The sequence below is a fragment of the Papio anubis genome, chromosome 20, assembly GCF_008728515.1.
Source record: "Papio anubis isolate 15944 chromosome 20, Panubis1.0, whole genome shotgun sequence".
Lineage (NCBI taxonomy): Eukaryota > Metazoa > Chordata > Mammalia > Primates > Cercopithecidae > Papio > Papio anubis.
The window spans coordinates 29,512,499-29,525,598 of record NC_044995.1 but is presented as its reverse complement, the minus strand read 5'-3'; positions in this window follow the sequence as shown (position 1 = coordinate 29,525,598).

The following is a 13,100-nucleotide window of genomic DNA, read 5'->3' as shown; positions in this document are numbered from 1 at the left end:
TTAAATGTCTTTCAATAAGTGCTTACATGCTAACTAGTATTTACACTTATACCTGGCAGATACACTTAGATATAATATTCTAACTTAGTTTCATGTCTGAGGAGGCTTGTATATTTTCCTCTGTGATACAGAAAATAGACTTTTTAAGCCATTTTATCTTTCAGAGTTTTAATTGATCATTCAGTGGTTTATAATGGTTTAATTAACAACCCAAACAGGTTTTCTGTGATTGGGTTAGTTAAATCTATATGTATTTGGTTAAAATATTCTACTTCAAAGTTTTAAACCAAGAGTAACTAAAAGATGTCTTAACTTGTGTTTCTCTGAATTTGATTTGTATTTATATTATGAAAATACGTTTTCAAAGAACCATTTTTGTGTTCAAAACTTATTAAGGTTTCACAACTTAATTTTCCTAAGTACAATTTTTTTTTTTTTAATCAGACTTAGGCTCCTTTTAGAAAACACACTGTTTTTTACTACCAAATTTACCATTCCCTTTTTTTTTTTTTTTTACATTTAGAGATTTGGATTTATTCCATAAATATTAAAATATCTGCTTGTGAAGGTTCTGTCTTTACCACCAAGCCTACTTGTACGGCAAAGACAGACAGTTGCTAATCTGATGAAAGAGCACATTGAAAGAGACTCATCTAGCCACGAACAGGTCACTTCTATCAGTATTAACTGCTCAAAGTTAAGTGTGACAAGAACCTATAAAGTAAACTTTGGCCTTTGTGTATGGGAGAGGAATGGAGGATGCTAGAATGCAGGTCAAGGAGGGTATCCTGTGGAAGTAACATTTCAGCTAATATCTGAAGGATGGGTGACAGGAGAAAAAAGAAAACTTCAGAGAACAGCTGGTACAAAAGCCCTGAGGCTGAAAAGGTGGATGTGTCCAGGGAAACGGGGGAAGTACAGCGTGTTTGGAAGAAGAAAAGACACTGAATGAGGTGAATGACAGGAATGATGAAGTAGGTAGGGGCTAGAGCCGATTGTAAGAACTCTGGAAAACTATGAAAACTGTTGGGCTAAACAGAAGTGTGATGAAATTTGCATGCTAAGGACTATTTTTACCCAAGTAGTAAATAGACCTGGTAGAAGGAAATAATGACTGGCCTTCTGTTTGGAAGAAGATCAGTTAGAAGGCTAGTTTATGAAAACTTTGAAAAGCAATGGTGGCCTGCAGCATAGTGGCAGTAAAGATAGGAGCTCAGATGGATCTGATAGAGGTTTAAGAGGTAAGAGAGGCTTGCCGATGGGATGGTGTGGGGAAGGGATAGATAACTTCCTGATTTTGGATTTTATAGCTGGATGGATGGTGGTGCCTCACTGAGATTGGAATGCTGGATTAAGCAATGTATATGAACAAGGCATGTTCCCCACCCTTTAAAGAGTTATGTATGTTTTCCATGTTTTCAGCTATTTCTCCACTTATAATGTGTTGTAGTTGGTTAAAAATTATGTACCTGGCATGGATGATGCATGAAATGTACTTATGTAACTGATAAACCAATATTATATTCTTACATATGAAAATAATTAAATGGCTTTCTCCTATTCTTTTCCTTCTTTCCTTTTAATTTATTGATACTAAAATGCAAAGGAAAGATTTCTTGTAGATGGCCTGAGCTTTTGGATGATTTTCAGATGAGATGTACACCTAAATGTTAAGAGTGTTGAAGTCTGTGTTTGATTTAGTGATGCTTTATCTGTTTGACTTCTAAGCATAGGATTCATGAGAAGAGACTTTGAGGAAGAAGCAAGCTAGGACTCTCAGGATGGCTTAAGCCCATCAGAGCAGTTCTGATGCTAATTAGGAGCATCAGAACTCCTTTCAAGGCCTGATTTTTCAAGTCATTTCTTCATTGAAAGCCCATAAAGAACATAAGTGGTCTTGTACCCTTAATGTCTTAGAGATACATCAATATTTTGCTTCACCAGTAATCTGTGAAAATGAAGTTTATTTAGTAAACAGAAGTTGTTGCTTATCTCCTGGATGCTAAGATCTTCACTAGCTCTGTCAGTGCCAAAGAAAATGATTCATTTTACCCCATCACAAAGAGTGAAACTTATTTGCACAGAGTGTTTGTCTAGCCAGCATTTAAATACTTCTGGTGATAAGAGACTTGCTACCTACCCCTAAGCAGTCCTTGAGATTCTACTATATTTTTTAATGGCAAACAAAGTATTTTTGAAACAAAATAGTGATGTGTTTTCTGCTGAGTTGGTACATGCTAGAAGCTGGAGTGCAGGCAGGCTGTCCTATGCTTTATGCAACTCAGGGAGACAGTGTGCAATCTGACCCCCAGAGAGTTCCATCAAGGCATGCCTCAACTACTCAGTGAGTGGCCATCTCCTACCTTAAGATTTCTGTTCCTGAGAAAAAAAAAAATCTGTTTCACTTGGCTACACAGCCATCCTCTTCCGTGTGAGCTGGGCCATCATCTTCTAAGACCATCTCACATAAAAGTTTTACTGGGACTCTCGGCCAGGCACAGTGGCTCATGCCTATAATCCCAGCACTTCAGGAGGTGGAGGTGGATCACCTGAGGTCAGGAGTTCGAGACCAACTTTGTCAACATGGTGAAACCTCGCCTCTACTAAATATATAAAAATCAGCCAGGCATGGGGGCAGGTGCCTATAATCCCAGCTACTTGGGAGGCCGAGGAAGGAGAATCTCTTGAACCTGGGAGGCGGAAGTTGCAGTGAGCCGAGATTGTGCCACTGCACTCCAGCCTGGGTGGCAGAACAAGACTTCATCTCAAAAGAAAAATAAAAAAGAAAGTCTTCTAAGACCATCTCACATGAAAGTCTTATTGGGATGCTCATTTTGGGTAATGCCTGTCTCTGATGTCATCCACATAACTCACCAAAATCGGAGGTGAGCCCCACTGTGCTCCAAAGATGTCCTCTCTTATGGTATTAATCCTGACAGATGTAACCTGAACATCCCTTTGGGCCCCAGGTAGCACTGATTTTCCCATTTTGGGGAGAATATGATTTTTTATCTCTTGCTTGAGCCCATGGATATTTCTGCATCACCACAACCATAAATATCATTAGGACAGACACCACACTTCATTCCATTTCTATATGGGATAAGATAAACTGAATATGAAGGAATAGTATTTTAAAAAGCCCTCCCTACTCCTCACTTTTTAAAATTGAAATAACTTGGTGAAGGGTGCTGGGAAGAATACTTCTAAAACTAAGCTTAAGTATGTTTTTTGAAAAGCTAAATCTTAAAGTACTCTACAAATAACTCAGTTTTTTGCCTCACTGTGACCCAAGCATGTGTGCATTTAGAAGTCTAATTACAAGTGAGTCATAAATATGTCTTACCAGATAATTACCATGTTGTGAATACCCAAAATTGGAATCAATAGTATGTTCAGAAACAATTTGTGGTGACAAGTATATATGAGACAACTTTTGGATAAGCCACTCACAGCTACTTATTTTGGAGAGTGCTGGATAGTGGTGACCACACATGCCATCTGTTGGGTGATGTAAGTTTTCCTAAATATTTGTGTATTTGCACTGTTATGGTGCTGCTTCCTCAAGGCCCTGGTGTGTTACATTTTCTATGCTTTGGAGTATGGGCATGTCTTACATATGGCTGTCTCCTGGATATGTTGGATCATCTGTTGTGGTGAGATTAAGTGAATGAAAGTTGAATATATTTGCTGTGAAGGCCATGAGGAAATTAATAAGTTAAAAAAAGAAATACATGTTTGAAATTTGAGTTTACTTCAGAGAAATTAAAAATTGTATCTGGTATTACAGGCCATGCGATGTGTCTTACGGTTGTCTGTAGTATGCCTATTCTTTGCATGCCCAAAGCCAGTGTCATGTTGCTAAGAATGTGAGATCAGGATATATGCTGTAAAATTACTCTTTCCTCAGGAAAGTGGATGCTCTGCCTTGGAATGAGAGAGTGTGTATGCATGTTTGGTCTTTTTGTAACAATAAGTGCTGAAAACCGTGTAGTCACTCATCTTCTCAGTTTCTCATTGATTTGGCTTATTTTTTAAGCGGCTCCAGATGTAGATGTGGTGGGCATGGTGGTCTGTGTGTTCTGAAGCTTTGTGCCTTTGTTACTCTGTTCTGCACTGGAGAGTGGATACTGTGCGGTCATGTGTTTGTTTTGTGTTATGCTAAGGAAAAGGGAGAAGTATCAGTGAATTGGAGAAGTGGAGTGGTTAACAGTGGTCAAATTCTTTTGTTTAGAGATTATTTATTTCATTATTATCTTTACAGTAAATGGAATTTTGTAAGGGTGCCATTTGCACAGCTTGTTTCTGGGAAGTCTGATAGTAGCTAGGGCTGTCTCTGGTGTCTCTTCAGAAAATTAAATAAAAAGAAATCCACTCATAAACACCAGAAACTAACAATGAATCTGTCTAGAATACTTTTAAATAAGTTTAACCTACAGTATTCAAGTTGCAGACAAACTTTGGTGAAAACCATTTCTTAGCCAGGTTTGTCTGTATTTGCATTAAATCATATAAACCAGAAGTTAAATCTGTTTCTCTTCTACCTGTGCTAGACCTATTAATAGATAGGAATCCAGTCTGGTAAGTCAATAATCAAAAGTTGTACTTTAATTTTCACCCTTTGTTAGTTGTTAGCTTTTTTACATAGAAACACACTCAGCATGATGGCAGTAAGAGCAGAAGTCATAAGATCTACAACTACTGAGCACTAGCTACCGGCATCCTAATTGTTTTTTTATGCATCACCTTTTTCATTCATTACAATTCTATGACAGAGGGATGTAGATGTCATTATTATCCTCAGGATTCATGTGAGAAAATAGAGACCCAGAGAGACGGCCAGCTATTAGAACTCAAACTATTAAGTTTGTTTCCAGGGTTGTGCTTCTGACCCCTGCCAGACTACTTACCATAGAGACACGATTCGTTCACCAAAAAATACTAACTGAAAACCTCCTGTGTGCAGAGTTCTCCCCATTAGGCACATCAAGGGAAAAGATGGGCACACCAAGGAAAAAGTATAAGTGTGCCAGGACAGGGTTCTGGTTTCCAGAAATAAATCACAGCTTACCTATTCAATGGCTCATTTTAACTAATATTTGATGACGTAAGTTAGACCTTCCCTTGTGTGATGATCAGGAATGAAGACTGGTGTTCTGTGGACTGAGGGGCTTGCAGAGGTCGTGTTAGTACATGAACTGACTGACTTGGATTTGTGTGGCCTTAAAGAGGGGGAGTTCAACAAGACACTAAAGCAGAATGCTGGCAGACTGAGACCCACTGGGAAAGTAGAGTGAAACCCTGAACAAAGCCTATCAAGGATCAAATTTTTACTATGTTCTCATTGGAAAGGATAGTGTGTGAAAAACAGGTGGTCTTTCACATGGGGGGAAATATTCCAGAAGTGAAAAAGGGTGGGCATGGACTCTGCGATTCTGCTGGTCTTCTGTGTGGTGGGTAGTGGGGGACTCTCTTATCTCTTGAAACCGTTTCTGTGGACACCCACTTTTAACCTCACTGAAAGTGCTGAGCCCTGTTCAAGAACTCATATGAAACCTACTTTTGAAGAGACTTGAAACTGTAAACTCGTAAGTGTTTGAGAAATTTAGTTTTGCTTTGGGTAGGGCCAATGCCTTGAGAACAGGTCGATTGGTTTGTTATAATAGGTTATTGTTACTTTACATATTATAGAAACTCAAGATTTTGCCTCAGAATTTGCATTGGGATGATCCTAAGAAGTTCATAACATGTGATATGAGCCAAGTAAAGGCAACATTTGAATTGACTACTAATCTAATCTAAAGATTTGTCCAAGATCAACTGTGATAGCCTCTGGGAGGTATTATTTCTTTGTTGTTTTGCTTTTTAAGCTGGAGGAGCAACATGTACTGCAGGACAGCGAGAGGAAGGCCTGTGTGTTTTGAGTGTGTTTGAGATGAGGTCACCAGTGCGCCTAGATTCTTTTATGCGGGTGCCTGAGCAAGTTATGAAATTGGCAAATCTTGCATTGTGATAGGCACTTGAGGGTCTGTTTCCTGTTTCTTCCTATCTGTGGATAAGGACTATTTTGAAACCAGGAATACAGAATTGAAGTCATGCATGCTACCAGCTCAATTTTAACTGACTTATCTTCTGTATTTACTACTAGTATTATTATTGTCATGGTTATTTTTCTCATGACATTGGGAGAGTTTCAGCAAAACAATAGTGGAAAGCAATCTGGATGAGTAGACCAGAATTCTGGCTCCTTTCTTTTCTCATCTGCTGAATATTGCTTTCAGCAAGCTTGCATTGGGAATAATTTTTTGACATCCAAACCTAGTCCCAGGCTCTAGAACTGCAAAGATGGATATAATATGGTTCTAGTTCTAAAATTCACCAGTGCCTCACAACCAGCAAGAACAAGTGGAGAACTGGCAAGTGAGAAGCTGCAGTGGAAATAAAAGGTGATACCCTCAAATGTACAGGTTTTTCATGTGTAGAAGAAGATTGTGGGAAAGAACAAATGTAAATTCAGGCAAAAAAGTTTAAGTACAGGACTTGAAGTATTAAAATATGAGGCTTGAGGACAGGGTAGGACAACAAGTAGAGTGTGACAAGAGAATATAGTTTGGGAGTGTTGTGTAGAGATGGCGTGATAAGAGATATTGGCCTTAGGAAAATGGATGGGAGCTCAGCTGTGTAGGCTGTTATAAGCCATCAAATGTTTTGGAGTAGGGGTGTAATGTGAGCAGCTCTGTGTTTCAGAGAGAACACTGCTAACCTTTTAGAAAGTTTAAGCTTGAAAAAAGACAATGTGTTCAGCAAAGTGCAGTACAAACTTGTACTGTGGTACCCTTTTTGAAAGACTACATTTTCCCTTTTTTAAAAGACTTTTCAGCCCAGAATATATGGCCTGCCTTCCTACACATGGTTAAATAATAATAGAAAGGTGAGAACATTTATTTTCCACAAATCAAATTCAATTAGACAATGGTTAAACTTCCCTAATAGTGTTTACTAATTGGTACTTATTTAAACTCCTTAGAGAGTAGACATCTTTAGAAGGGAGGGACTTCCTTTCTCTCAAAAACATTGAATATGAACACTAGGAGCTGAATGGAGATATGTGTAAAATAATTTTGAACAAAATGATTACTATAACGGGGATACCAAAAACTTACACAAATCAGTAAAAAGTTAAATAATTCAGTAGCAAAATAAGCAGATCTTACTAGATAATTCAAAAAGTAGTACACTAAACATATATAAAACCAAGTTACCTAGTTACTAAAATGTGTATTAAAATAATGAGATGCCAGTTTTTCACACATTAAAAAGGAATTTATCTTTAATTGGAATTTAAAAAAATTTTTTTATTAAACTTTAATTTCTAGGGTACATGTGCACAGCGTGCAGATTTGTTACACATGTATACATGGGCCATGTTGGTGTGCTACACCCATTAACTCATCATTTACATTAGGTATTTCTCCTAATGCTGTCCCTCCCCCCGCCTTCCACCCGATGACAGGCCCTTGTGTGTGATGTTTCCCACCCTGTGTCCAAGTGTTCTCATTGTTCAATTCCCACCAATGAGTGAGAACATGCAGTGTTTGGTTTTCCGTCCTAGTGAGTTTGCTCAGAATGATGGTTTCTGGCTTCATCCATGTCCCTACAAAGTACATGAACTCATCATTTTTTTATGGCTGCATAGTATTCCACAGTATATATGTGCCACATATTCTTAATCCAGTCTATCATTGATGAATATTTGGAATGTTTCCAAGTCTTTGCTGTTGTAAATAGTGCCATGATAAACATACATGTGCATGTGTCTTTATAGCAGCATGATTTATAATCCTTTAGGTATATACCTAGTAATGAGATGGCTGGGTCAAATGGTATTTCTAGTTCTAGATCCTTGAGGAATCGCCACACTGTCTTCCACAATGGTTGAACTAGTTTACAGTCCCATCAACAGTGTAAAAGTATTCCTATTTCTCCACATCCGCTCCAGCACCTGTTGTTTCCTGACTTTTTAATGATCGCCATTCTAACTGGTATGAGATGGTATCTCATTTGTTGGTTTTGGTTTGCATTTCTCTGTTGACCAGTGATGATGAGCATTTTTTTCATGTGTCTGTTGGCTGAATAAGTGTCTTCTTTTGAGAAGTGTCTGTTCATATCCATTGCCCACTTTTTCATGGGGTTGTTTGATTTTTTCTTGCAAATTTAAGTTCTTTGTAGATGCTGGACATTAGCCCTTTGTCAGATGAGTAGATTGCAAACATTTTCTCCCATTCTGTAGGCTGCCTGTTCACTCTGATGGTAATTTATTTTGCTGTGCAGAAGCTCTTTAGTTAAATTAGATCCCATTTGTCTATTTTGGCTTTTGTTGCCATTGCGCTTGGTGTTTTAGTGATGAAGTCCTTGCCCATGCCTATGTCCTGAATGGTATTACCTAGGTTTTCTTCTAGGGTTTTTATGGTTTTAGATCTAACATTTAAATCTTTAATCCATTTTGAATTACTTTTTCTATAAGGTGTAAGGAACGGATCCAGTTTCAGCTTTCTATATATGGCTAGCCAGTTTTCCCAGCATCATTTATTAAATAGGAAATCCTTTCCCTGTTTCTTGTTTTTATCAGGTTTGTCAAAGATCAGATGGTTGTACATGCGTGGTGTTATTTCTGAGGGCTCTGTTCTGTTCCATTGGTCTATATCTCTGTTTTGGTACCTGTCTCATGCTGTTTTGGTTACTATAGCCTTGTAGTATAGTCTGAAGTCAGGTAGCATGATGCCTCCAGCTTTGTTCTTTTGGCTTAGGGTTGTCTTGGCAATGCAGGCTCCTTTATGGTTGTGTATGAACTTTAAAGTAGTTTTCTCCAATTCTATGAAAAAAGTCATTGGTAGCTTAATGGGGATGGCATTGAATGTATATATTACTTTGGGCAGTATGGCCATTTTTATGATATTTATTCTTCCTATCCATGAGCATGGAATATTCTTCCATTTGTTTGTGTCCTCTTTTATTTCATTGAGCAGTAGTTTGTAGTTCTCCTTGAAGAGGTCCTTCACATCCCTTCTAAGTTGGATTTCTACTTATTTTATTCCCTTTGAAGCAATTGTGAATGGGAGTTCACTCACTATTTGGCTCTCTGTTATTGGTGTCTAGGAATGCTTGTGAGTTTTGCACATTTATTTTGTATCCTGAGACTTTGCTGAAATTGCTTATCAGCTTTACTAGAGTTTGGGCTGAGACAATGGAGTTTTCTAAATATACAATCATGTCATCTGCAAACAGGAACAATTTGACTTCCTCCTTTTCTAATTGAATACCCTTTATTTCTTTCTCCTGCCTGATTGCCCTGGCCAGAACTTCCAACACTATGTTGAATAGGAGTGGTGAGAGAGGGCATCCCTGTCTTGTGCCAGTTTTCAAAGGGACTCCTTCCAGTGTTTGTCCATTTAGTATGATATTGGCTGTGGGTTTGTCATAAATAACTCTTATTTTGAGATACCTCCCATCAATACCTAGTTTACTGAGAATTTTTAGCATGAAGAGGTGTTGAATTTTGTCAAAGGCCTTTTCTGCATCTATTGAGAAAATCATGTGGTTTTTGCCCTTGGTTCTGTTTATATGATGGATTACGTTTATTGATTTGCGTATGTTGAACCAGCCTTGCATTCCAGGGATGAAGCCAACTTGATCATGGTGGATAAGCTTTTTGATGTGCTGCTGGATTTGATATGCTAGTATTTTATTGAGGATTTCTGCATTGATATTCATCAGAGATATTTGTCTAAAATTCTCTTTTTGTGCATGTGTGTGTGTCTGCCAGGCTTTGGTATCAGGATGATGCTGGCCTCATAAATGAGTTAGGGAGGATTCTCTTTCTCTATTTATTGGAATGGTTTTAGAAGGAATGATACCAGTTCCTCTCTGTACCTCTGGTAGAATTTGGGTGTAAATTTATCTGGTCTTGGACTTTTTTTGGTTGGTATAGGCTATTAATTACTGCCTCAACTTCAGAGCCTGTTATTTGTCTATTCAGGGATTCAACTTCTTCCTGGTTTAGACTTCAGAGGGTGTATGTGTCCATGAATTTATCAATTTCTTCTAGATTTTCTAGTTTATTTGCATAGAGGTGTTTATAGTATTCTGTGATGATAGTTTGTATTTCTGTGGGATCTGTGGTGATATCCCCTTTATCATTTTTTATTGCATCTATTTGATTTTTCTCTTTTCTTCTTTATTAGACTTGCTAGCAGTCTATCAATTTTGTTGATCTTTTCAAAAAACCAGCTCCTGGATTCATTGATTTTTTGAAGGGTTTTTTGTGTCTCTATCTCCTTCAGTTCTGCTCTGATCTTAGTTATTTCTAGCCTTCTGCTAGCTTTTGAATGTGTTTGCTCTTGCTTCTCTAGTTCTTTTAATTGTGACGTTAGGGTGTCAATTTCAGATCTTTCCTGCTTTCTCTTGTGGGCATTTAATGCTATAAATTTCCATCTACACCCTACTTTAAATGTGTCCCAGAGATTCTGGTATGTTGTGTCTTTGTTCTCATTGGTTTCAAACAGCATCTTTATTGCTGCCTTCATTTCACTGTTTACCCAGTAGCATTCAGGAGCAGGTTGTTCAGTTTCCATGTAGTTGTGAGGTTCTGAGTAAGTTTCTTAATCCTGAGTTTTAATTTGATTGCACTGTGGTCTGTGGTTTGTTATAATTTCTGTTCTTTTACATTTGCTGAGGAGTGCTTTACTTCCAACTATGTGGTCAATTTTGGAATAAGTGTGATGTGGTGCTGAGAAGAATGTATATTCTGTTTATTTGGGGTGAAGAGTTCTGTAGATGTCTGTTAGGTCCACTTGGTGCAGAGCTGAGTTCAAGTCCTGGATATCCTTGTTAACTTTCTGTCTTGTTATCTGATGTTGACAGTGGTGTGTTAAAGTCTCCCCTTATCATTCTGTGAGAGTCTACATCTATTTGTAGGTCTCTAAAACTTGCTTTATGAATCTGGGTGCTCCTGTATTGGGTGCATATATATTTAGGATAGTTAGCTCTTCTTGTTGAATTGATCCCTTTACCATTATGTAATGGCCTTCTTTGACTCTTTTGATCTTTGTTGGTTTAAAGTCTGTTTTATCCGAGAGTAGGATTGCAACCCCTGCTTTTTTTGTTTTCCATTTGCTTGGTAGATCTTCCTCCATCCCTTTATTGTGAGCCTATGTATGTCTCTGCACGTGAGATGCATCTCCTGAATACAGCACACTGATGGGTCTTGACTCGTTATCCAATTTGCCAGTCTGTGTCTTTTAATTGGGGCATTTAGCCCATTTACATTTAAGGTTAATATTCTTAAGTGTGAATTTGATCCTGCCATTATGATGTTAGCTGGTTATTTTGCTTGTTAGTTCATGCAGTTTCTTCCTAGCATTGATCATCTTTATGATTTGGCATGTTTTTGCAGTGGTTGGTACCTGTTGTTCCTTTCCATGTTTAGTGCTTCCTTCAGGAGCTCTTGTAAGGCAGGTCTAGTGGTGACAAAATCTCTCAGCATTTGCTTGTCTGTAAAGGACATTATTTCTCCTTCTCTTAGAAAGCTTAGTTTGGCTGGATATGAAATTCTGGGTTGAAAGTTTTTTCCTTTAAGAATGTTGAATATTGGCCCTCACTCTCTTCTGGTTTGTAGAGTTTCTGCTGAGAGATCCGCTGTTAGTCTGATGGGCTTCCCTTTGTGGGTAACCCAACCTTTCTCTCTGGCTGCCCTTAACATTTTTTCCATCATTTCAACCTTGGTGCATCTGACAATTATGTGTCTTGGGGTTGCTCTTGCTCTTCTTGAGCAGTATCTTTGTGGTGTTCTCTGTATTTCCTGAAATCGAATGTTGGCCTGACTTGCTAGGTTGGGGAAATTCTCCCAGAGAGTATCCTGAAGAGTGTTTTCCAACTTGGTTCCATTCACCCCCTCACTTTCAGGTACATCAATCTGATGTAGATTTGGTCTTTTCACATAGCCCCATATTTCTTGGAGGCTTTGTTCATTTCTTTTTACTCTTTTTTCTCTAAATTTCTCTTCTTGCTTCATTTCATTCATTTGATCTTCAATCACTGATACCCTTTTTTCCACTTGATCGAATTGGCTACTGAAGCTTGTGTGTGCATCACGTAGTTCTCATGCCATGGTTTTCAGCTCCATCAGGTCATTTAAGGTCTTCTTTATGCTGTTTATTCTAGTTAGCCATTCATCTAATCTTTTTTCAAGGTTTTTAGCTTCTTTGCAATGGATTTGCACATCCTCCTTTAGCTCGGAGAAGTTTGTTATTACCGATCTTCTGAAGCCTACTTCTGTCAACTTGTCAAAGTCATTCTCCGTCCAGCTGTGTTCTGTTGCTGGCAAGGAGCTGCATTCCTTTGGAGAAGAGGCACTCTGATTGTTAGAATTTTCAGCTTTTCTGCTCTGGTTTCTCCCCATCTTTGTGGTTTTATCTACCTTTGGTCTTTGATGATGGCGACCTACAGATGGGGTTTTGGTGTGGATGTCCTTTTTGTTGATGTTGATGCTATTCCTTTCTGTTTGTTAGTTTTCCTTCTAATAGTCAGGACCCTCAGCTGCAGGTCTGTTGGGGTTTGCTGGGGGTCCACTCCAGACCCTGTTTGTCTGGGTATCACCAGTGGAGGCTGCAGAACAGCAAATATTGCAGAACAGCAAATGTTGCTACCTGATCCTTCCTCTGGAAGCTTCGTCTCAGAGGGGTACCAGGCTGTATGAGGTGTCAGTTGCCCCTACTGGGAGTTGTCTCCCAGTTAGGCTACTTGTGGGTCAGGGAGCCACTTGAAGAGGCAGTCTGTCCATTTTCAGATCTCAACTCTGTGCTGAGAGAACCACTACTCTCTTCAAAGCTGTCAGACAGGGATGTTTAAGTCTGCAGAAGTTTCTGCTGCCTTTTGTTCAGCTATGCCCTGCCCCCAGAGGTGGAGTCTACAGAGGCAGGCAGTCCTCCTTGAGCTACAGTGGGCTCCACCCATTTCAAGCTTCCCAGTCACTTTGTTTATCTAGTCAAGCCTCAGTAATAGTGCATGCCCCTCCTGCAGCCTCGCTGCCACCTTTCAGTTCG